The sequence below is a fragment of the Pinus tabuliformis genome, chromosome 6, assembly GCF_031772625.1.
Source record: "Pinus tabuliformis cultivar Carrire ecotype Pingquan chromosome 6, CPIR1, whole genome shotgun sequence".
Classification (NCBI taxonomy): domain Eukaryota; kingdom Viridiplantae; phylum Streptophyta; class Pinopsida; order Pinales; family Pinaceae; genus Pinus; species Pinus tabuliformis.
Window position 1 is genome coordinate 1,845,285,152 of NC_142292.1, and position 25,603 is coordinate 1,845,310,754.

The following is a 25,603-nucleotide window of genomic DNA, read 5'->3' on the forward strand; positions in this document are numbered from 1 at the left end:
GGCTAACACCCAGTGTGTCTTGTGAATGATTGAAAGTAGAAACATTTGGAGATGAGTTTTCAACGGGAAATTCAAAAGTGGCAGAATCAAAAGAGATGTCAAGATAGAGAATATGAGATGTGGATGGAAGGGAGTCATCCTTCACGGCTAATTCTTCCTCATATTCCCACACATGCTCATCATGAATGAAAACACAGGTTGGTTGCACAACACCAACTTCGTCGACTAATAGATCCTCATGAACACAAGATGGGGAGTCTCGAACGAGAGAACACAACATAGTACAATCTGGAGGATCAATAGAAAACAGGGACAGAGGTTAAGTGAATGAGTCCATGTGACAAACAACAGGATTGCAAGCCAAATCTACACAATCATTGAGAACAGGTGGGGTGGGAGGATGTGACAGTTAAATACATGTGTGCACACCTTCTCCCACCTCGCAGTGCAGAGCTAGAGCTGTTTGATGAGAAAAGGATAGACAATCTCTTGTGACAACAACCTTGCCCATCTTAGAATTAGCAGCTCTAACATCGAGGTCTACTGGGATGTATTCGAATGATTCAAAGAATTTAGGATTTTTGGATATGTAAAGAAGATACTTAAATATTCCATCGAGAAATTCCCAATCAATTTCATCTTCAGGAAATCGATATGCAAGATTACGAAATCACATGTGAAATTGTTCAACGGATTCATCAGGTGCTTTTTGTAATTCCATAATTTCTTCATTGAATGCTTTATGGTCAAAATGATGGAAAGCACGATCTATCTTTGCAAGCAGATGATGGAAAGAGTGAATGTATTTTTCGAGCAGCGTGGCACACCATAGCAGTGGGTGCCCTCAAAGCGTGTATGCGAACAATGCGAAGGTCATGTAATCTTCATGGATTTCATTCCTTTCACAGGACCCTACAACACCAACTGCATGTCTAAGCAAGTCTTCTTTGCCTCCACCATCGTATATTTTACGTGACAAGTTATTCCATATCTCTTCCGATATTTCAAATTCATTTCCATAAGACATACACTCCAGAGGAGGAATTTTGTGGTTAGTCATGAAAAGTATGTGAGGATTCAAAATAGATTGTGAGGACTCAGCTTGTCATCTAGCCCTCCTTCTAGTGCAAGAAATGTTAACAGTGTTGGACCTCCAAACATTCAGGGGATCTTCATTGTATGAAGTCCCAACTAGACCTCACACCATTTGGTGTAGGAGTCCCATCCGCTATGATTGCCTGGTTTCCATTATCTAAAGATATGCCTTAGCTCTTGCTTGTAAGCACGTGAGAGTGGTATACTTAGTCTTCAAAGAACGAGGTTCGTGTGCCTGGTGATTGCTTAGTGTTTCTTGTGTCAAATTTCTTTCACTAGAGAAGGAGAGGCTGAGAGTGAGTCTCAAGTCAAAAGGGAATAGTCCTAACTCAATTAGAGACACACAACACAGTTGGACATGCACAACTTCCAGCGGAGTAGTCCACACGGATGCAGTAGTCAAAAACACAAAGTGAACATATAGCACGTATAACACCTAATGGAGTAGTCCACATGAGTGCGACAGTCATTATAACAAGTTTACAAGAATGAATTTGTCTAGTGTTTGGCAGAGTAGTCCACACGGGCAAGACAATAGTAACAACTGATACAACACATTTCCAACAACATATGCACTAAAACAATCGAAATAGTTCAACTATCTTAGTATAGGTTAAAGCAAAATGTATTTCAAGCATCCAAAGAATAGTCTTACAAACGAATACAATACATATGTGAAAATTTGTTGGCCTGTCAACAGGCTTCTAAATTAAGTGAAAGTTCCAAGACACATCCATAGGCCATGCATCACTAACCCTGATAGCCGGGCGTTAGGGCCACTACTCCCTCCTCAAATAAAATAATAGAGACTCTCAAGATTATGTGGGAGGAGCCAAGGTGAAAAATTCCATTGCATGTACAAATGAGGGGTCTATATAGCCAAGGGTGAAACTGAGCCTTATGACTATTTGACTTCCCTCATGACTATTCGACTTACATGACTCTTTCAATTTATCCATGTGATCTAGATTTAAATAGGAACACAACAAATTATAGATATAACCACAGATATAGAGATGCAATAGAAATAATGCTTCATTTCATTAATGTAAGATACTAAAATATACTTACAAACAGAAATGGAAATAAACCAGGTAGGGCGATGGTAGCTTATCTCTAAGAAGAGATGTGTCGGCTACATGCCTCTGAACTGTGTTACAATGAGGCTCGAAGGCCTATTTATTGTTGAGAAATAATGGGAAACCCTAAACATCCAAAAACCTAACCCTAGAAGATGAAATTCCAAACTGTGGGCCCCGTTTCGGGTAAATTGGTACATCAACTTCCAGGGGTCGTAACTTTGGCATACGATCTCTGTTTGATGCGCACAATAGCTCGTTAGAAAGATATATATAAGGACTACAATTTTGGGAAGAGGAAAAGCAATCTATGGACCCATGTTGCTTCGAGAGTTCCCAAAAATCGTCATTTAGGGCCTTAAAACAGCGCCGGAAGTTTAGGACCCGAAAAGCTGCTAAAAATAGTAAATTGTGCTATGATTAAGGAAACTGAAAAACTGAAAGAGACAGTTGTGGGGGTGGAAATGGGATAGGTTCGTTGCCACCAACATCCACCTGGATCATTCCTCACCCCTTAGGGAGAAATGGTCCCCATTGCGTTGAGTTCCTCCATCTGCTGAACTTGGTCCCTGGTGAGCTGTTCTACAATCTCTAATGGTTCCAGTAATGGTGGGAAGCATGGTAGAGGGTAGTCCACATTGAATACTTGGTACAAGCGAAGGAATGGGGGAATGTTGTGCTCCAAAGAATTGTTCCCCACAGCCTTGGTACTGGTGTAAGGACCATGTCACTTGATGTACTTGTCATTTTTTAGAATGGAGTGGTGATATATCGACTAGTTGGGTAGAGGTGCTCTGGGAGTCCGATCAAATGAATTCTTGACCTAACAGTGAAATGGTACCCCTGTGGGTGGGGAGAAGATGTTCTTGTGTTCTTTCATGATTGTATCCATCTATTGCTGCTACTACATGTAGGAACCCTTCACAGGGGTCATGGATGTGGCTACGATCTTCCCCTTACTTTGAGAGTGAATCAAATAGAAAATAGATTTCCTAGTTTGTGAGATGATCTTACTGCCTTTCTTAGCAGAGATCAAAGAGGTGGCAATAGATGGGGCTACCTACGGTATCTTGTATAATGAATTATCCAAAGTAATAATAACAACGCGAGGCCTTGACTCATACACAGCATGTCACCCCCATAAGTATGGTTGACCTAATAGTACATCACAAACATCAAGAGGTGCAACATCACACAATACCTCATCTGTGAAGGGCTTGATGTTGTAGGGAAGGTGGCACTACTGGCGGACTCGAAGATATCATCCTTGGTGAAGCCACTCGATACTGTACGGCTGCGGGTGTGGTGTAGTTGGTAGGCCCAACCGCTTCACTACCTCTGCTTAAATGAGGTTCTTTTGGGTCCCACTGTCAACAATGAATTGCAGCGGTGAACCCCTCACCCACATTTGTGAGTGGAAAAGATGCTCCCCCTCCTTTGGATCTTCGGGCTCATTCTTTTAGACCTTGGTGGTGACAACAATGGAACTGGGCTCTGCATCAATGATTTTCTTCCCTTTTTCATTCCCCTTGTTGGGTTGTGACTCAGGGTTGGAACATGCATTTGATTCAGAAGCCTTCAACTCGGCCACTAGCGACTACTTGGTATGTCACTCACTTGTGTTTTGAGTGGGGCTCTTATGGAAGTCACACCACTTTCATGTGTCCTTCTTTGAATTCGTGGTGTTTTTCTTTTCTCACGGCTTCGACGGGTTGTCTTGGGTCACGCCGCCTTGGCTTTGTCCTTTGTTCTTCAGATTCACAGATCCAAAGTCTCGCTTCTTTTGTTTAAACTTCTACTCAATTTTGACACTGTATCGGTACGCCGTGTCGAGTGAGGAGATGTTCAGGAACTCCATCTCATCCTGGATGTACCTTTGTAGGTGCCATGGTACTTGAGTACCAAATGAAGCTCAGAGTCCTTGATACCCAACTGTGTGCAAAGGGTACGAAAAATGTTTGTGAACTCCGGAACATCTTGGTCCCTTCCCTTCCATAATGTGGTCCATTTTATGTATTTGTCCTCATACCTTTTGACAGGGCAGTACTGCTCCTAGAAGACATCCCGAAATGAATTCCAAGTGGATGTGGCTAAAAATAGTGAGCCCGTACTTTCATCCTTTTGCTCGTAGTAGGTTTCCCACCAGTCCTTAACGTGGGGGGCTACTTTGAGAAGAGCGAAAATAATCTTTTCCTGATTGGAAAAATCATGAACAAAAAAATACCCTTCTAGTAGATTTAACCATTTATCTACAACATCTGTGTCTATTTGACCCTCGAAGATGGGGATTTAAAATTAACTTGTACCTTAAATGGTGTGGCATTTCCAGAGTAGATGTTGGAAGCCGATGTGTCGCCTTTCGGTAGCCGCTGAAGGGTCTGGGAAAAGTTGTCCATCATCACGTTCTTTTGTCGCTCAAAGGCTTCTTCGAGAATGATTTTGATAGGATCTCCTGCCCCCTCATCTTTCCACCATGGGAGGCCGTCAGGATTTGCGAGGCTGGTCTTGTAAAGGTTCAACTAGTTCAAACCCTAACTCCTGATATCCCGACCTCGTTGGGGACATGCAAAGAAAAACATAGAAAAAGCAGACCGCTCTGATAGAACTTATCCAACTTTAAATAGGAATGCACCAAATTGTAAATATAACCACAAATACAAAGATGCAGTAGAAATAATGCTTCATTTAATTAATGTAAAATACTGAAATATACTTACAAACAGAAATGGAAATAAACTAGCTAGGGCGATGGTAGCTTATCTCTAAGAATAGATGTGGCGGCTACATGCCTTTGAACTATGTTACAATGAGGCTCGAAGGCCTATTTATTGTTGAGAAACAATGGAAAACCCCAAACATCCAAAACCATAACCCTAGCAGATGAAACACCAAACTGTGGGCCCCATTTCGGGTAAATTGGTACCTCAACTTCCCGGGGTTGTAACTTTGGCATATGATCTCCGTTTGATGCGCACAATAGCTCGTTAGAAATATCTATCTGAGGACTATGACGTCATTGAATAATGTTGCTCCCATATTTCCCAAAAAACGTCTTTTAGGGCCCCAAAACGGCTTCGGAAGTTCACGACCCGAAAAACTGCTAAAAATAGTAAATTGTGCTACAATTAAAGAAACTAGAAAACTAAAAGAGAAAGTTGTGGTGGTCCAAATGGGATAGGTGGGTGGCCACCAACATCCACCTAGATCCTCATGGGTCTCTTGGACTTCCACGTTACATTACATTGATTACACAGTTATGATCTAATGTAGTGATGTGACTGAGGCGACTCATGACCCAACTCGACATGAAACTGCTCGTATGCACATGCTAGGTGTGTTGTTCATGTCGAGTTGTTGTGCTGCTAAGTGATGAGTGTGATCATGGTGTACCATAGCTTCACCTCCGCATTGAAAAGTGAGTGAAACCTTCAATGGTCTTGGTGTTCACTTGATGGTTCATGCATGTGCATGTGTCTCCTTCACTTGCTACTTGGTATGCTTCGTTTATTTGTGCAACTGTGAGAAAGCCTTCTAGCATGTGCTCCTTGTTCGTCACATTTGTCGTCGCGCCATGTATTATCCATGTACCTGTTCTTCCAGTCACTCGTGATGAGACAAAATCAAACCCAAAAGTCCCCTAGTGTATCATGATGCATTACCTTTTGTCTTCGAGTGCAAGTTACTGGGAGAGAGGACAACGCTCTAACACAGTGCAGATCACATGTCAGGTTGGGATACGAGAGTCTAAGGCACTATTAGGATAAACTGGGAAAAGGTCACTGAGAGGCTGGGTTGAGAAGTCCGGGATGATAGTGACATTTATGGTATTTGGCTTAGCTGGGAGGAAGAACTGTGCAAATTTTCCCAGGAATGCAGTATGGGCAACAGGAGGCACTGGCAATGAAAACTGTGCATATTTTCAAAGGAGTTTGGGATTGGGTTGCGGGAGCTTGTTGGCTAGAACTATGGAGATCTAGGAGGCAGTCATGTAGGACACATATGCACAGTTCCTTGGTTGAGCGAGGTGCTTGGCAGCAGGTCGACTGCCCATTAAAACTATGAAATTTTTGGGAGGAGTAGAAAGTAGGCCGACAGGGGGACTGATTAACAGAACAGCACAATTCCTAGAGATAGTGCAGTGATAGACAATGGGTTCCTGTCCCTCTTGTCTACACAATTTCTTCAGGAAGTGCAAGCAAGGAGGTTGGAAACTTCTGCACAATTTTTTTAAGGAGTGGATCCCTGGGTCACTGCCCAAGTCAAATTCTTTGGTTAACCAGTGGGAGGCTTGATGGATAGGCATGCGGGAAGCACAACATGAGATAGCTTCTTAGGCAACTTCTGCGATGTTCTAGGTGACAGTCAGTCAGGTTGATTCCAAAATTTCACAATGCAAACTGCCTGGAGGACAGCTTCAAGCTCTGTGCAATTTTGGGCAATAATTCTTGGTCACTGAGGGTTGAGACTGCGCAATGCAGCTCAGATGAGGTTTGGTTGATGGAGGGTTATCTAGTAAACATATTTTCAGAAAAATGGCTAAGTGTGTGTGAGTGAACTCATTTATATATGACCTTGCGAACACACACTCAACATAACTCGATGATAAGACACATCAAACCAAATAGACAACATACGCTCAGTGTGACTGACTGCGAGACTGTCTAATGCTGAAAGCGAAAAGTGTGACACTTCGAATAGACCTTCGAACAACTGTGATGACACTTGCATGACGGTGCTTACAACATTGTGTGTGAGTGTGACGGGTGTTTACATAGTCGAAACAACTCATGCACACGAAGACAAACATTTGATATCACCATAACAAGGTTGCAAGCATGACATGGAAATGAACACACCGAAGACGACAGTTGGTCAAACAAGAGAAAAGGAAGCAAGTCATGTAGAGGAAACACATGAAATGCCTTTTTTGTATTTGCACACATGCATATTACTGAATACAGAATGATATGACAATGAAAAATGGTCCTGCAAACTCAACTAAGAGATGTACATTGAAAGGTGTTCTTTACTTACCATACTTACCGTAGAGATGATCATGCATCCAACAGAGTTTGCATGCAGTCCTGATCTTTTTCCATCACTTGGTTCCTTGGTCCTTCTCCTAAACTCCTTGGGAGTGATCTCAGCATGTCACCTCTTCATGTAGTCAATGAGAGATAGATTAGCACATCATCAGCGGGTAGTGACTGTTGCGGGAAGAGGCCATGGGAGGCCCATTTGCACAGTTTTTGAATGCAAGACAGAGAGGGTGTTTAGTCAATTTAGTGTCCTAAATTTCTTGCATGAATTATCAACCGAGGTTTGTAGACTGATGAAGTGTGATGCACTATATGTGCTTAGTTAACTTTTCTATTACTTCATTGTTTTGTATTTTATGTTTGTTTTGGGGGTTTTTGTTCTTTGTTGTCTAATAATATACAATCTATGAGAAATTTAAATGGATCCAATGAATTTTAAATGAAAGGAAAGGTTCCTAAGTTAGTCTAATCTCCTAAAAATAGACCAAGAACTGTTGACTAGTTAGAACCTAATACGAAAACAGAGCATCTATCTTATCTTATCATTAGTCCTAATCCATGGATCTAATTCTTATAACTAGAAGTGATATTGATGCACAAGGTAACTCAGTGATTTCATTCATTTAAACATTCAACCATTCAATTTTGGAATATGATGAAATCAATCTCCTTGAGATGATTTTTTGGAATGTCAAGTGATGCAACTAAGTAAGGACCTGAAAGCAGAAAAGAGAAGGTAAAAGCATGTAAAACTAACAATGTAATGAGTAAATTAAATCATTGTATGAATTAGATATTTAACCATTTAAGTTAGGATCATCATCATTTTGAAATGGTTTTTGAGAACATTTATTAACACAGTTAATTGACAGTTCTATTCTAAGAAAATGAATAATAAAACAGTAAGAAAACTAAGCAATGCTGTATTCTTATTACTTTAATCTTCATTTAGTTTTGAAACAAAGTCATTTTTCCATAAAATATTTCAGAGGAACAAGGCTGCATAGTTGTGATTTTATCCTTACACTATTGGCTAAAAACTGGAATGAAAAATCATTCTAAATTAGAGAAAACAGAGCAATAGAAATTAAATTGAAAACAACAAGCGAAAAAAACCTCCTTTAGTGCAGGGGCCCTCTACAACTGATGTGGCAAGAATGATAGCTAGTTAAAGATGCACTTTAAACCATCATTGACAAAACGAAGTTTGTATTATTAACAAAATGAAGTCTGAATACAGAGTATCAGCAAAAAGCCTGTAATTCCTTCTAGCTTCTAACTACTTCTCAGTTCATGCAACCGATATTTATAGGAAAATAACATAACTGTCTTAAGAGAAAAACTTGCTACATGTGGCTAATTCAAATTAAATCTAACTTGACTGTTTATGAGAAAAACTTGCTACGATTGGCTTAATTCGAATTGTAATAGGACTGTTTAACTTCTGATCAGCTACAGGTGGCTTAATTCAAATTGTAATATGATTGTTTATCTTCTGATCAGCTACAGGTGGCTTAATTTGAATTAACTCTTCAACAGAATTGTTATACTCTTGATTAGCTATGAAAGAGAAAATCAATAGTCCTACATCTTCTAGATAACGTATTTGAATCCATATTTGACCATGAGTTTAGGCATGCTTTTCTGTCAATTTGGACCGAGTGAATAGGATAGAATCCATGTGGAGATGATTCTAGAAATGCCCATGTGGCCCAGTTCTTTATTTGACACCTGTAACCAGCCAAACCATGAGAGTAGCTACGGAATCCATAGTTAGCTACAGAATAGGTTGCGTTCTGTAGCTAATTTACAAAAATCTATTAAAATATCAAGAACATGAAAATATAATATGGTGATCATTTTAATGCGTTCCTAAGACAAAACCTGTCATTTATCGTTGATTGGGTTTGTTGTCTTATGAGAAAATGAGAGAAAAATTTGAGAACAAATGTCAAGGAGAAGGTAATTCTGAGGTTCAACATACCCCCATTGCAAAATCATTGCATGTCCTCATGCAACTTTCCAAAAATGTGAGTTCTTCTTCTTTTGCTTTTCTTTGAAGTGACTGCCATTCTGGGTTTTCTCATAAGAAGCCTGTACTTGAGGGTAATGACTGTGTTGTTCAAAATCTTATTCTTTCTTTTCAATTTCCTGTTTTACTTATACCACAGTCCTAGATGCAAAATGGTATTATCATGAATTCCCTTCTCCAATTTAATTTTTTCTTTCAAGGTTTCATTCTCCTATTTGATATGTCTGTTCAATATGTGTAATTCGTAAATTTCCTATTTGTGAGAGTCAATTAGAGGTTCTTGTGGATTAACAGAAGGTTCTGGGTTCATTGAGGCACTTCTCTTCTCCATTGATTCTATATAATCATATATTTGTTGTTGAACTGGGTCTATGCCTAGAGATCTTCTGCTTGGGCTACCTTCAAAATGATGATCAGGAGAATTTTGAGGACTGTGTGAAGAAGGGATGTTAACAGGAGATGTTTCTGGGGTTTCCTCATCTAAGCTTATAATCTTTGTCCCTATTGATGCTGTTTTCTTTAGCAAACCTCGGAGTCCAAAGCTTCTTCTAGGTTGTGGATGACTTACATTCTCCTCATCTATGACCTTTTTTTTCGTTCTTATCTTTCCTCTTGCCCTGATTTTCTTCCCGAATTATGTGAGTTCTTCAGAGATTGATTTTTCATCATCTTTCCATAATGAAGACTCCAGTCTGTTTTTAATAGTTATACTAGTCTTCTTTCTTCTAATTCTTCTAACATTATCTTCTTTAGGTGACTCTGGTGCTTCGTGGAAATGGTTTCTAATGAGGAAATTCTCCCAGGTATCTCCTATGCTTTTTAAATGAAACTTAATCAATACCTTTATTAACCCATGATTATACATCGTTGTATCTATGAACTCTATTTTCTTTTGCACATTTGAGGCCATCCTTCTTAAACTATTTAGCAGGAAGAAAGGAAGATTGATTTCTTGGTTTTCTATGAAATTTATCAGTAAACGGATATGGTAGAAATACATGGAACCAAATCTCCTCTCACAGGTGATAATTTTCTATAATATCAAAAGCATGTTCCTCCACTTACTTTTAAGAGCTGAAATGGGAATTCCTTTTCTAAAAATAGAGACATCCATACCTAGGTTTTTGAGTATTACTGTCCATGATTCACTGTGGAATTCCTTATTTTTGAACCATCATTCACCATGCCTTGGATGTTTTGTAGCCTCAGTTGTTAATGACTCAGTTACTGCAAGCTTAATATCTCCAATTTCTACCTCTATGCCATCAAAATATCTAGCAAAGGATTTTGTGATCTCCTTATGAAAATCATCAAATTTCTTGATGAATTTGAGCCATCCAATTTTCTGCAACATTTCTTTGAGTTGTGGGTATCCTTCCATGTACTTTGCTCCTACCGGTTCTGATCTAACAATTAGCCCCATGCCTTATACTACACAGAGTTCTTCAACCTTTAGAATTACCCTTCCTCGTTTACGAAATGGACTGACTGTGAATATGGTGAAAGGAACTGTGAGTTTGTATGAAATAAGTAGATGGTAGGGGTTTTGGAGAAACGTGGACAAGTATGTCACGTCGTAGTCATGACTGTTAAAAACAATGAGGGAGTTAATTATGGACCATTATGTGACAAAATATAGAGGATGTGGCGGAATTTTTTTCACTTTACCTCTTACAACTTAACCTTTTTGTTTGTTGTTTTCTTTGATTATGATCCGCAGATACCCTTTTTAACATATCGGTCTTCAAAAACAAGATTCTTCAATTCCCTGCAATCATCATTTGTTTGGAACAGAGCTGCGGAATGAGATATGGCTACAGAATCAAATTAGTTGCGGAATGGAATTAGCTGTAGAACATGATAAAAATGAAGTATGGCTATGGAACATGAATTTGAAATGAAATGGAAATGGAATATAACAGTGAAAGGGAATGAAAGTGAAGTGAGTTGAAATGAAATGAAATGAATTTGCATATTAGGAACTGCAAATGAATGTAGCTTTATGTCACTACTTATTACAGAAAGAAAATGGGAAATATAGGATGTCAGAAATCTCTGATTTTCACCCTGTATTTCCTGTATAAGTATGCCAATGAGCAATTGGTTTTCATACTTATACATTTTATTTATATATATTTTTATTTTTTTGTTTTTGTTATATATATATATATATATATATATATAGATATATAGATATATATATACAGGAAAAGCTAAGTTAGTGGAGAAGAAGAATTCTTCTTCACCAACTTCATTTCAGTGTTATCTTGGAAATTTTTGACAAAATCCTCTCTAGAAATTGGCTTATGATATATCTTTAACCGATGACCATTCACAAGAAGAGGTACCTTTCTTTGATCTATTTTCCTTATTCTCACTGCTCCATTATTAAAGACTTCTTCAATCTCATATGGCCCAAGCCAATGAGTCTAAAACTTTCCTTGAAAATCTTTGAATTTTGAATCGAACAAAAGTGCCCAATGCCCTGCTTGAAACTTCTTCTCCTTGATATACTTATCATGACATTTAGCCATTTGCTATTGAACTAAGCTGGTTCTTTGAACTGCATCTTGCCTGATTTCATCAACATCATTTAGTTGCTCCAATCTATTTTTCTGTGCTTCTGATAAATCCAGTCCCAATTGGACTACCATCTTGAAGGTTCTAATTTGAAACCTATAGGGAACAAGACTTCATTCCCATAAACAAGCTCATAGGAGTATGTCCTATTGTGTTCCTCCATGTAGTTCTGTAGGCCCATAAGGCTTCAGGAAGCCTTTCTGCCCAATCTCTTTTGTGTAGATGTACAGTCTTAGTGAGAATTCCTTCAATCACGTTATTGGTAGATTCAACTTGACCATTTGCTTATGGATGGTAAGGAGTATAATTTCTATGTTCTATCTTGTATTCTTCCACAAGTCTTTCCACCATTTTAGATGTAAATTGAAACCCTTGAACTGTCACAATTTCTCTTGGAACACCAAAATGAGTGAAGATGTCCTCAAAAAGAAAATTAACTACAGATTTTTCATTAGCGAAAGGTAATGCTTTAGCCTCTACCCATTTGGTGACATAATCAGTGTATACCAAAATATACTTCTTTTGTTTAGATGGAGGATTAATTGGTCCAACAAAATCCAAGGCCCATTTTTCAAAATGTTCAATGAGTACCTGAGTTTGTAGTGGAATTTCATCTGAAGGAGTAGGTTTCCCTACCCTTTGGCAGCTATCACACTTTTTGACATATTCTTTTGCATCTTTGAAGATGGAGGGCCAATAATATCCCAAATGAAGCACTTTATAGGTTGTCCTCTTGTCAGCAAATTGTCCACCACAAGGTTCATTATGATATGCCTTAAGAATTTCAGGCATTTCATCTTCTCGAACACATCTTCTGATCATGAGATCTGGACTTGTTTTATACAATTCATTAGTAATCCATGAGTAACTTGCACTTGTTTGAATGATTTTTCTTTTCTCCTTAGGAAACAAATGTGAAGGTAATTTTCCTGTGACTAAGTAATTGGAATATCTACAAACCAAGGGGTTTGAGTAGTTACTGCAAAAAGATATTCATCAGGAAATTTATCTTCAACTGGAGTGTTATCTTTGATATTTTGAATTCTAGACAAGAAATCAACAACTGTGTTTTGTTTTCCAAGTCTATCTAGAACAGTGATGTTGAATTCTTGCAAGAGTAATAACCATCTTGTAACTCTGCCATTAGAAATAGGTTTATTCATTAAGTACCTAATTGCATAGTGATCTGTATGAACAAAGGTTTCATAGCCTATTATGTAATCTCCGAACTTGTTGATAGCATGTAAAACAACTAAGAATTCCTTTTCATTTATAGTGTAATTTAACTTAGTGGGAGTCAAATTCTTGCTTGTGTAATAGATGGCACAGGGGATCAAATCTTTTTGTCCTAATATAGCTCCCAAAGCTATATCTGAAGCATCTGTTGAAATGTGAAAAGGCAGTTTCCAATTTGGAACTGTTAAGATGGGTGCCTAAGAAATTTTTGCTTTTAAAGTCTCAAATGCCAACTAGCAATCAGGATTCCAATTGAATTCATAATCTTTGGTAAGTAATTTGAAGAGTGGGGATGCTAGTTTAGTGAAATTTTCTATAAACCTTCTATAGTATCCTGTGAATCCTAGAAAACTTCTAACATCCTTTTCACAACCTGGAATTGATAATTTAGAGATGATTTCAACTTTAGATTTATCAACCTTAATTCCATCTCCTGAAATGTGATGTCCTAAAAATATCCCTTCTGTAAACATCATAAAAGATTTTTCATGGCTTAGTGAAAGGTTTGCTTCCTTACATCTTTTAAGAATTTTTTCCAAATTTTCTAAAGCTTCTTCAAATGTATTCCCATAAACTGTAAAGTCATCCATATACACCTCTACACAATCATGTATTAGATCAGAAAAAATTCCTAGTACTGCTCTTTGGAATGTTGCAGGTGCATTGCACAATCCAAAAGGGAGTACTTGGTAGGCATAAGTTCCCCATGGGAAGGTGAATTTGGTTTTATCTTGATCTTCAGGTGCTACCTGAATCTGATTGTAACCACTAAAACCATCCAAAAATGAGAAATACTTCTTACCTGCTAATGTATCTAACACTTGATCTATAAAGGGCAAAGGAAAATGATCTTTTAGGGTAGATTTATTCAATTCTCGATAATCAATACATACCCTCCATTTACCATTCTTTTTAGGCACAATCACTAGAGGAGAAACCCACTGGCTATTTGAAATTGGGAAAATGAAGTTTACATTCACCAATTTTTGCAATTCCTCTTTCACAATTTCTCTAAGATTTGGATTCATCCTTCTTTGAGGTTGTCTGATAGGTTTACAATTTTCCTCAATGTAGATGTGATGTATACAAGTCTTAGGACTAATTCCTTTCATGTCAGTGTATTCCCATGCATATGCAGAAGAATGTTGTTGTAAAGTTTTGATTAGCTTTTCCTGTTGTAATTTTTCCAAGTTATTATTTATGTTGAATGTTTTCCGTGGAAATATTTCAACTGTAGAGCTACCAAATTCTTCCATAGAATAAACAATCATTTGCCTAGATGACAAATATTCGATATTGGATTTTTCTTGAAATTGATCATGTTCATATTCTGGAGATGATTCAAAATTTTCCAATGTATTTAAGATTTGACTATCTTCAGTAATAGTCGAAATTGTAAAGAGAGGTTGAATATCATTTTCATCATCAATCCATTTTTTTCATCTATCTCTGTGATTGTTCTTACTGGAGAATATAGAGTGAATTTCTTGGTTGAATTACCATCAGATATATACATATCACCAGATCTACAACTAATGAAAGCATCAGTTGTAGCCAGCCAAGGTCTTCGTAACATAAGTGGATGTCCTCCTAGATTGTTCTTTGGGGTTAGGATCATAAAATCAACAGGGTACTCCCAAGAGTCTAAGAACACTGAAATATATCCTAACACACCATCTGGTTTGATTACAGATCTATCTGCCAATTGCAGTAATGTAGGTGTATAAACAAGATTACGAAGTTTGAGATGTTCCATAGTTTGTTTGCTCATGATGTTTATTGCTGCTCCCAAATCAATCAGTGTATTCGGAATTTCAACTCCATTGATATGTGTTTTCACAATGGATTTCCTGGATCTACATATTTTTGTATGGCAATTTTTCCCATCATTATGTCTGCTATTTTTCCTGCTAACTGAATTCTTTTTACCTCTTTTGTTTTTCTTCCTAGTTTCTTCATGCTCAATTCCTTTATTGTTTTATCTAGAATTGGAATCTCCTTAATGGCTTGTAACAAAGGGATTTTGATATAGACATTTTTCAATTCGTCTAGAAAATCATAATTAGGCAACATAATATGATTTTCTACCCATCTATAAACTTGTAATCTTTCAAGAAAAGGAGGTGTAGAAGTGGACACTGGTGGTTGCTCTACGATAGGAGTTGAGTTTATTGGTTCTTTCTGTTTTTCATTTTCAGTATTCTTGTTTTGAGGATATGTTCCTTCAAAACTTATGTTTTTCTATAGAGAATCTTCCTCAGAATTGTCTTGTGCTTGAATAACTATAGAAGGCTTTTTCTTTTGATCATATAAGTCGGAAATTGCTGACCTTCCAGCATATAGGTATTTTGAGGTTTTTAATTGTTGGGGTTTGGTAATGGTTGGGCAAGTAACTGATTTGGTCTCTGTGGAAATGACAATGAAATTTGAGGGTTTTGGTTTTGAAGTTGGGGTTGTTGATTTTCTTGAGGAATTTGTTGGGGAGGATAGTTTGGATATGATGGAGGATATTGATAGTATGGAGAGAATATTCCATAAGGATTTTGCATTCCTTGAGCCCAAGGTTGAGTTTGAGATTGAGATTGAGGCCAAGGTTGCTGCCAAGAATTCCAATTTGGTGGAGGCTGCATATACATTTGGTGTTAAAAACTTTGTTTTTTGCCCCTGCCAAGGTCTTCTAGAGACAAAGCAAAGAGATTCTATTGGATTTGAAATTTCTTCCTCTTGAAAAACAACCTTAAGACCAGGAATTGAAGGACAACTTTTGGTCTCATGGTTTTCTGAACAAATCACACAAGTCTCTATGATTTTTGCATCCAAGGGAATTATCTTAAAGCATGCTTCTTTCTGAATTTGGGACAAAAAATAGCTAAAGCATCTGTCTCGACTTCCTACTTGTTTTGTAACTTGAGGGTGTCTATTTGTTCACTAAGGCTCCCTAGAATATCTATTTTAAATTCATCAGGCATGTTACCAATTTATGCCCTACTCACTAATCGAGTTGCAAATTTATTCACTCTAATAAGAGAAGGATCTCTTGGACCTTTCCCAGTTTTTGACTTTCCTCTTGAGAGATGAACACATAATTCTCCAATGTCACTTAATGGAGTTGAGATATATCTCCCTTCCCCATCATGTTAAGGATGTCTATCCACTCATATCTAATGGCTTTTAATAAAATAGCCTTTAAAGTATCTTGATCTAAGTTATCCATTTTTTGTCTTTTTAAGTTATAGTTGAATCTTTCAATTAAATCCTCCAAATTTTCATCCTCTCTTTGCATCATTTTGAACACTTCATCTTTGTGAATGATAGGCATGCAATAATCCAAATACTTGTCCAAAAACACTTTCTTTATGTCATTCCATGTTCTAATAGACTGAGTGGCCAATCCCATGAACCATTTTAAGGTAAATCCTTTCAATGTTGAAGGAAACAATTTGAATTTTTGAGAGTCTTGTAAATAATCATAAGTTCTACACAATACTTCAAATTCAAATAAGAAGGTTTCAGGATCTTCACTTTTTAATCCATGAAAATTTGGGAGGACAGAGGGTGAGATATTTTTCATTGTGGCATCTGTTTCGTCATCAACTATAGGGAATCCAAAAGAATTATCAAATTTGTTGACACCTAATCCGAAACGGATGAGGTGAAGTCGGACAGTCATCTAGAAGATGAACTGATCCGTTTTATATGTGTATAAATAAAGTGATGGCTAATGAATAAAGGAATCAATCAATGTTTTCTCATTTAATTGTTTTCTTCCACTCATTGCTGGAGTTACCCTGGCCTGACATGGTATCAGAGCCCAGGTCCCAGTCCCTTAAATTAGCTGTAACTCCTGCCTCTGCCTCTGCGCTCTCTGGCCTGAATACGCTGCCTCTGTCGCTGCCCCTCTCTGCGCTGCCTCTGACATACCTGCTCTGACATGGTATGTCTGACCTGACATTCTGCTCCAGCTTCCGTTTCCACACATCGCGCTGAGACGCTGGCACTTGTGACCGCCAAAGCCTATCCATCTCGACGTTGTACGTTTGGAGTTGAGATAGATCATGCTTGAGATTCTGTGCGAGGTCGGGATTGCCGCTCTCGTGGGAGAGATTGAGATATGTTCAAACAAACCAAAGCATAATACTGCGGTGAAGAACGTTGGTATTGCTGCGTTTTCTTTTAAAGACAAGATTGGTATCACTGCGTTTTCTCATTGATAAGATTGGTATTGCTGCGTTTTCTCATTGATAAGATTGGTATTGCTGCATTTTCTCATTGATAAGATTGGTATCACTGCGTTTTTTAAAAGGACTATTCTCGGCAAAGAAATCGTGTTGGTATCGTTTTTTATCGTTTTTTAATCTGTGGTTAGAATTGGCATATAGCTGTGGTGACAGCTGTGGTAAGAACTGGCATGAGTCGCAGCCCTTCTTGGTACTGTGGTGACAGCTGTGGTAAGAACTTCCGGAGAGCAGCAGCGGTAGAAGAACGGAGCAGAAGAGTGTTAAGTGGAAATTGCAATTGAAAAATGAGCAACCCGAGCGCGGTGACATTTCTGTCAATATAGCTGTGGTGACTGCGTTACGGAAGTGTGGAACCCATGATGTGGGTGCGCCCAAGTGTGAAACTGTGTGAAACTCTGTTGGTATTGAGAATGGAATCCCGCGTTCATTCCAGCAATTCATTGCCAGACATCTGTGGCAACGAAGAGCGCCCTCTCTTTTAAACTGTGATATATTGATATATGTTTTGTTGTGAGATATTGATGCGAGATATAAGATATAAGCAGTGAGCGCTCTCTTATAAACTGTGATATATTGATATATGTTTTGTTGTGAGATATTGATGCGAGATATAAGATATAAGCAGTGAGCGCCCTCTTTTTTAAACTGTGATATATTGATATATGTTTTGTTGTGAGATATTGATGCGAGATATAAGATATAAGCAGTAAGCGCCCTTGATTTTTTCATTGAGACAATGATATATGTTGAAGATACAGCGCTTTCCTTTTTCTCTATTGAACAATGATATATGTTGAAGATACAGCACTCTCCTTTTTCTCTATTGAACAGTGATATATGTTGAAGATACAGCACTCTCCTTTTTCTCTATTGAACAGTGATATATGTTGAAGATACAACACTCTCCTTTTTCTCTATTGAACAGTGATATATGTTGAAGATACATATGAGCGCTTTCTTTTTCTCTGTTGAACACTAATGTATATATAAGATTTTTTTTCCAGCAGAAGTCTTGCTGTGACATAAGGATTTTTTTTTTTTTCCCAGCAGAAGTTTTCTATCAACAGAAGCTTTTTTGGCAGAGATAATTTTTTTTTACAGAATGCATTCAATCATTTCTATGGTCGGAATAGTTCTCACTGGCAAGGAGAACTATTCTAAATGGTCTCGGATGGTAAAACACACCCTCATCTACAATGAGCTGTGGAAAGGTGTGTGTGTCGGAGAAGAAGACAGAGACCCTGTGCAGCCCACATCAGACAAAGAACTCGCCATTTGGGAAAACAAGAACAACAAATCCTTTGCATTGATCGCAGCATCTGTCAATGAGGAAGTAAGTCGTCATATTTCCTGCTATTCCACTGCTTTTCAAGCTATACAAAAGCTGAAAGAACTCTATGATACACATTCTGCACTTGAAGTTGTGCAGCTCATGATTAAACTCTTCACTCTTGAACTGAAAAATAATGATCCTCTTGCTCTTGCATCTGAAATAAAGTCTATAATGCATGATATAAAATCCACTAAGGTTGAGCTGGATATCTCTCTTATTTCCTTTCTCAAAGCACTCTATCCTACCTACTCCAATTATCTTGAGTCTTTACAAGCAAATGGAAACCTTAAAGATATAACCTTTGACTCTCTTGTGAAAAAGTTTGCTGAAAGAGAGAAAGCCTTTGGAAAGAAAACAGTCCCTGAATCTTCTGAAGAGACTGTTTGCCTTGCTCACAAAGAAAAGCATCCTACTCAAGATTCTGCAAGAGGAAGAGGTGGACGAAGAGGAAGAGGAAGATACTTCAGAGGCAGGGGGGGCAGACATTCTCAAGTAGAAAAGGCAGATCTGCATTGCATTCGCTGCAAACGAAATGGATCACATGATGCTTCTACATGCAAGCTACCATGGGACAAAGTTGAGCAGAGAAGAAATCAGCAGAAAGGTAAAATTGATGACTCAAACAAAGGTAAAGCACCCGAATCTGCACACTATATTGAGGCACAATGTAATATTGGAGTAAATGAAGATTTGTTTAATGCTTCACTTGCTTCTTCGAAAAATGACTGGTTGCTTGATTCAGGAGCAACCTGTCATATGACTCATAGGAGAGATTTCTTTGAAGATTTCACTAACAATGTTGATGGAGCAGTATACTTTGCAGATCAGTCAAAAATCAAGCCATCAGGGCTTGGCACAATCAGGCTTAAACTGCCTGGTCTTCCAGACTTTCTTCTGGATCATGTTCTATATCTCCCACAGCTGAAGAGAAACTTGCTGTCCCTGGTTCACATCCGCCAGCAAGGTCACTCCATTCACATGTTTGATGGCAAGCTTGAGGTAAGAAAGGCATCTGACCACTCACTTGTCATGAGGGGTATAGAAGAAGAAAGACTCCTTAAACTGCAAGGAACCTCTGCTCATGCACAGCATTTCTCATATATTTCTCATCATGAAGAAGGTGCACTTCCATCAAGTTTATTGTGGCATGCTAGATTTGGGCATTTAAACTATGATAGTCTCCGCTTGTTGAAGAAAAATGGTGTTGCTGGTTTGCCTACAATTCCTAGAAAACATAAACAATGTGATGCTTGCATTCTAGGAAAGCATAGCAAACAATCTTTTCATGATTCACATTCAAGAGCACATAGGAAGCTTGAACTTATTCATTCAGATTTATGTGGTCCAATGCCTGTTCCTTCTGCAAATGGAAATAAATATATCATGACATTTACTGATGATTACACCAGAATGTGTTGGGTTTACTTATTGAAGAACAAATCTGATGCTTTTCAAACATTTAAGAATTTTCATAAGTGGATTGAAAATGATGCACAATCTCATATTGGGTCTATTCGCACTGATAATGGAAAAGAATATACATCAAATGAATTTGAACACTATCTTCGCCAACATGGGATTAAACATCAAACAACTGTGCCTTATAATCCTCAACAGAATGGTGTAGCTGAAAGAATGAACAGAACAATTTTGAATATGGTACGATCCATGCTTTTCTTCAAAAATGTAAAGACAATGTTTTGGGCTGATGCTGTTCTATGTGCTGCATATATAAAGAATAGATGTCCATCTAGTGCTATAAGAAACAAGACTCCTTATGAATTGTGGTATGGACATGTTCCTTCGGTCAAACATCTCAGGATATTTGGTTCCACCTGTTATGCTTTAATACCAAAGGTACATAGAAACAAACTTGGTGCAAGAAGTCGTAAGTGTATCTTCCTGGGGTATTCAAACACATCTAAAGCATACCGCCTTTATGATGAAGTAAATAAAAAGTTTGTTTTATCTAGAGATGTCATTTTTCTTGAATCATCCAAATCTGACAATGTTGTTGAGCGGCAACTTGATCGCTTGGATAGATTCACAAAACCGAGATCATTTCAAGAGTTTGATAATCAGATTCCACATCTTGAAGGGGGGATTCCTATACTAGATCAACATGTGGAATCTCCTTCTGAAGAACAATCTCCCCTGCATGACACTCCAACAACGGATGATGCTTTAAGTGATGTAATTGATAGAATTGGGAGACTCAATCTTGATTCAGACCCAACTCAATCAACAGAACAGCCTGGACCATCTCAGAAAGGTCCCCCAAAGTGGCTGACAAAGACACTTGAAAGTGTTCATCCTGATGAAATTGGAAAAACAGGAACCAGAAATTCAAACCGACAAGATGGAGGTGATGTAGATAACTCTAATTCACCTGTTGATATGGATGTTACTTATGATTGTGAATTGAACTTGTCTACAGATTTTGAACCAACTTCCTTCAAAGAAGCTGCTTCTCATGATGAATGGAAAGAAGCGATGCAGAAGGAGTATGATGCCCTCATAAAGAATGGCACTTGGAAGCTGGTTGATCCTCCATTTGGAACCAAACCAATTGGCTGCAAGTGGGTCTACAAGAACAAGTACAAAGCTGATGGCTCACTTGACAAGCACAAAGCTAGGCTTGTGGCAAAAGGTTTTGCACAGAAGGAAGGGGTCGATTATGAGGAAACTTTTGCCCCCACAGCAAAATGGGCCACCATCCGACACTCTTTGCACTAGCTGCTCAGAACGGTTGGAAAGTCCATCAAATGGATGTAAAAACTGCATTCTTGAATGGAGATCTAAAAGAGAATGTTTTTATGTCCTAGCCTGAAGGATTTGCTGTGAAAGGACATGAACACAAAGTATGCAAACTTGTGAAGTCCTTGTATGGCCTCAAACAAGCACCACGAGCCTGGTATGAAAAACTAACTGAGCATCTTCTGAAACTCAACTTCAATCATTTTGATCTTGATGATGCAACTTTATTTGTCAAGAAAGTTGGAAAAACAGTTGTATATCTTGTGGTATATGTAGATGATCTTTTAATGACAGGGAACAATGAAAGCTATATTGCATCCATAAAGAAAGAATTAGGAAAAATCTTTGAAATGACTGATTTGGGCTATGTTCATTACTATCTTGGCATTGAAGTAACCCAACATCCAAAGTCCATATTTCTTTCTCAAAAGAAATACATTGGAGATTTGTTATACAGATTTGGCATGACAGAGTGCAATCCCCTCTCTACTCCAATGGAACAAAACTTGAAGCTCACATCTACTGAAGGAAAGGAATTTGAGGATGCAACAAAGTATAGACAGCTTGTAGGAAGTCTCATCTACCTCACTACTACCAGACCAGACATTTCATTTGCTGTTGGAATCCTCTCCAGGTTTATGCAAAGGCCTTGTGAGGGACATTGGTCTGCTGCAAAAAGAGTTCTAAGGTACTTGAAGGGAACTCAAGACCTTGGAATCAAGTATACACAGGTGAACGACTTCAACTTGATTGGATACTCTGATTCAGACTTCGATGGAGACAAAGAAACCGGGGTATCTACTTCAGGATATGCTATGAGTCTTGGATCAGGAGCTGTCTCCTGGAGATCACGCAAACAATCAGTACCAGCAGATTCCACAACAGAAGCAGAATACGTGGCAGCAGCTGAAGCAACGAAAGAAATTGTGTGGCTCAGGAAAATTCTTGAAGATTTGCAGGTAAAACAAATACAATCAACTCCACTCATGATTGATAACACATCTGCAATAAAGTTGGCCAAGAACCCAAAGTTCCATGATCGTACTAAGCACATCAATACTAAATATCATCTGATCCGACATCATGTTGAGGCCAAAACAATCCATCTTCATCATTGTTCCACAAACGAGCAAATTGCAGACATCTTCACCAAAGCGCTTGGAAGAGAAAAGCTTGAAAAATTCAGAATGATGCTTGGACTCACCAACATCCCTTCAGATTAAGGGGGGGAATGTTGACACCTAATCCGAAACGGATGAGGTGAAGTCGGACAGTCATCTAGAAGATGAACTGATCTGTTTTATATGTGTATAAATAAAGTGATGGCTAATGAATAAAGGAATCAATCAGTGTTTTCTCATTTAATTGTTTTCTTCCGCTCATTGCTGGAGTTACCCTGGCCTGACAAAATTCCCTATTTCCTCTACCTCTTCCATTATTTCCTCTACCTTCTCCACTATTTCCTCTACCTCTTCCTCTACCTCCTCCTACATATAGTGAAAATTCTCCATCCTCTCCTTCTTCTGCCATTATAATTTCTTCAGAGTTAATACAAGATTCAACCTACAAGGTTAATTACTCTTCCTCTGGTTCCTCTATCAATGGTATGTGGAAGAAAGCTTCTACTTCTTCCTTTCCACTAGGTATTCATAATTCTTTAACTAAAATATTTTCCCCTATAGAGGTGAAAAAGGGTACTCTTTCTATTGGAGATCCAAGACTTTCATCCTCTAAGACTGCCTCAATAGATGAAGTAGGAAATCCTCTTGATTGAATTTCTGACCTTAGAACTTTAAGAAGTCTATGGTTATGAGTATGAGCTTGATATGGAGGTGTATCTCTTCTTATTCTTGGTGGAGCAGGTGGTGTTGTAGGAACTGAACTCCTGCCTCTAGCTATGCATCTACCCCTAGAGTCTCTTTCTCTACGCATACCATTTTTTTTTATGTAAGAGATGAAGTTACCTTTTCTCTTACTTCGTTGTTTTGTATTTTATGTTTGTTTTGGGGGTTTCTGTTCTTTGATGTCTAAGAATATACAAGCTATGAGAAATTTAAATGGATCTAATGAATTTTAATGGAAAGGAAAGGTTCCTAAGTTAGTCTAATCTCTTAAAAATAGACCAAGAATTGTTGACTAATTAGAACCTAATAAGAAAACAGAGCATCTATCTTATCTTATCATTAGTCCTAATCCATGGATCTAATTCTTATAACCAAAAGTGATATTGGTGCACAAGGCAACTCAGTAATTGCATTCATTTAAACATTCAACAGTTCAATTTTGGAATACGATGAAATCAATCTCCTTGAAATGATTTTTTGGAATGTCAAGTGATGCAACTAAGTAAGGACCTAAAAGCAGAAAACAAAAGGTAAAAGCATGTAAAACTAACAATGTACTGAGTAAATTCAATCACGGTATGAATTAGATATTTAACCGTTTAAGTTAGAATCATCATCATTTTGACATGGTATTTCAGAACATCTATTACCACAGTTAATTGACAGTTCTATTCTAAGAAAATGAATAACAAAACAATAAGAAAACTAAACAACGATGTATTCTTTTACTTCAATCTTCATTCAGTTTTGAAACAAAGTCATTTTTCCATAAAATATTTCAAAAGAACAAGGTTGCACAGTTGTGATTTTATCCTTACAATATTGGTTAAAAACTAAAATGAAACATCATTCTAAATTAGAGAAAACAGACTTGTTGAAAATAGAGTAATAGAAATTAAATTGAAAACAACAAGTGAAAAAACCATCCTTCATTACAGGGGCCCTCTGCAACTAATGTGGCTGGAATGCTAGCTAGTTAAAGATGCACTTTAAACCATCATTGACAAAACGAAGTTTGTATTATGAACAAAACAAAGTTTGAATACAGAGTATCAACAAAAAACCTGTAATTCCTTCTAGCCTCTAACTACTTCTCGGTTTCATGCAATTGATATTTATAAGAAAATAACATAATTGTTTTAAGAGAAAAACTTGCTACAAGTGGCTAATTTGAATTAAATCTAACATGACTGTTTATGAGAAAAACTTGCTACAAGTGGCTTAATTCGAATTGTAATAGGATTGTTTAACTTCTGATCAGCTACAGGTGGCTTAATTCGAATTGTAATAGGATTGTTTAACTTCTGATCATCTACAGGTTGCTTAATTCGAATTAACTCTTCAACAGAATTGTTAGACTCTTGATTAGCTATGAAAGAGAAAATCAAGAATCATACTTCTTCTAGATAATGTATTTGACTCCATCTTTGACCATGACTTTAGGCACACTTTTCTGTCGATCCGTACTGAGTGAATAGAATAGAATCCATTTGGAAATGATTCTAGAAATCCCCATGTGGCCCAGTTCTTCATTTGACACCTGTAACCTGCTAAACCATGAGAGTTGCTAGGGAATCCACAGTTAGCTACATAATAGGTTGTGTTCTTTAGCCAATTTACAAAAATCTATTAAAATAGAAAGAACATGAAAATATAATATGGTGATCATTTTAATGCTTTCCTAAGACAAAACCTAGCATTTATCATTGATTGGGTCTGTAGTCTTATGAGAAAATGAGAGAAAAAGGTCAGAACAAATGTCAAGGAGAAGGTAATTCTGAGGTTCAACACAAGGCAGCTTGGAAAACACTACATAGTTTTGAGGCACAAGACGCTTCTATGGTATGGGAGCCCCTGGAAGACAACTCTACACAATTTCTTAGTGTAGTGCAGCCTGGGCAGCTGGGAGAAAATATTGCACAGTCTCTGATGACAGTTGATTTCGGCTAGGGGAAGGGCACTGGAGGAAACCATTACGCAGTTTTAGATGCCAAGGGATGTCGAGGTCTCTCCGCAGTACAAAGTTTCAGCAGGTAAGGGAGGAAGCTCTATGGTTGCAGAATCAAAGTGCACAGTTTCCGTAAGCTGGATGAGGCTAGGTTGTTCGAGAAATTGGCTAAGTGTGAGATCAGTGAAACAAATGTAAATAGTGATAGGACTCAACTATGATTGCACACGAACTCTTAGTGATACAACGTAGACCATCCAGAATGTATAAGACATAATTTTCTTGATGAAGCAACCATTGTGACAAGAGTGCATGAAGTGAGTGTGAAACATATCTATGTAGTGAAAACAACTCCTACGCACAAGATTTCCTTTGAAGCAAAACACCATTTCCTTTGCATGGAAAAAAACATTCCCTATGCC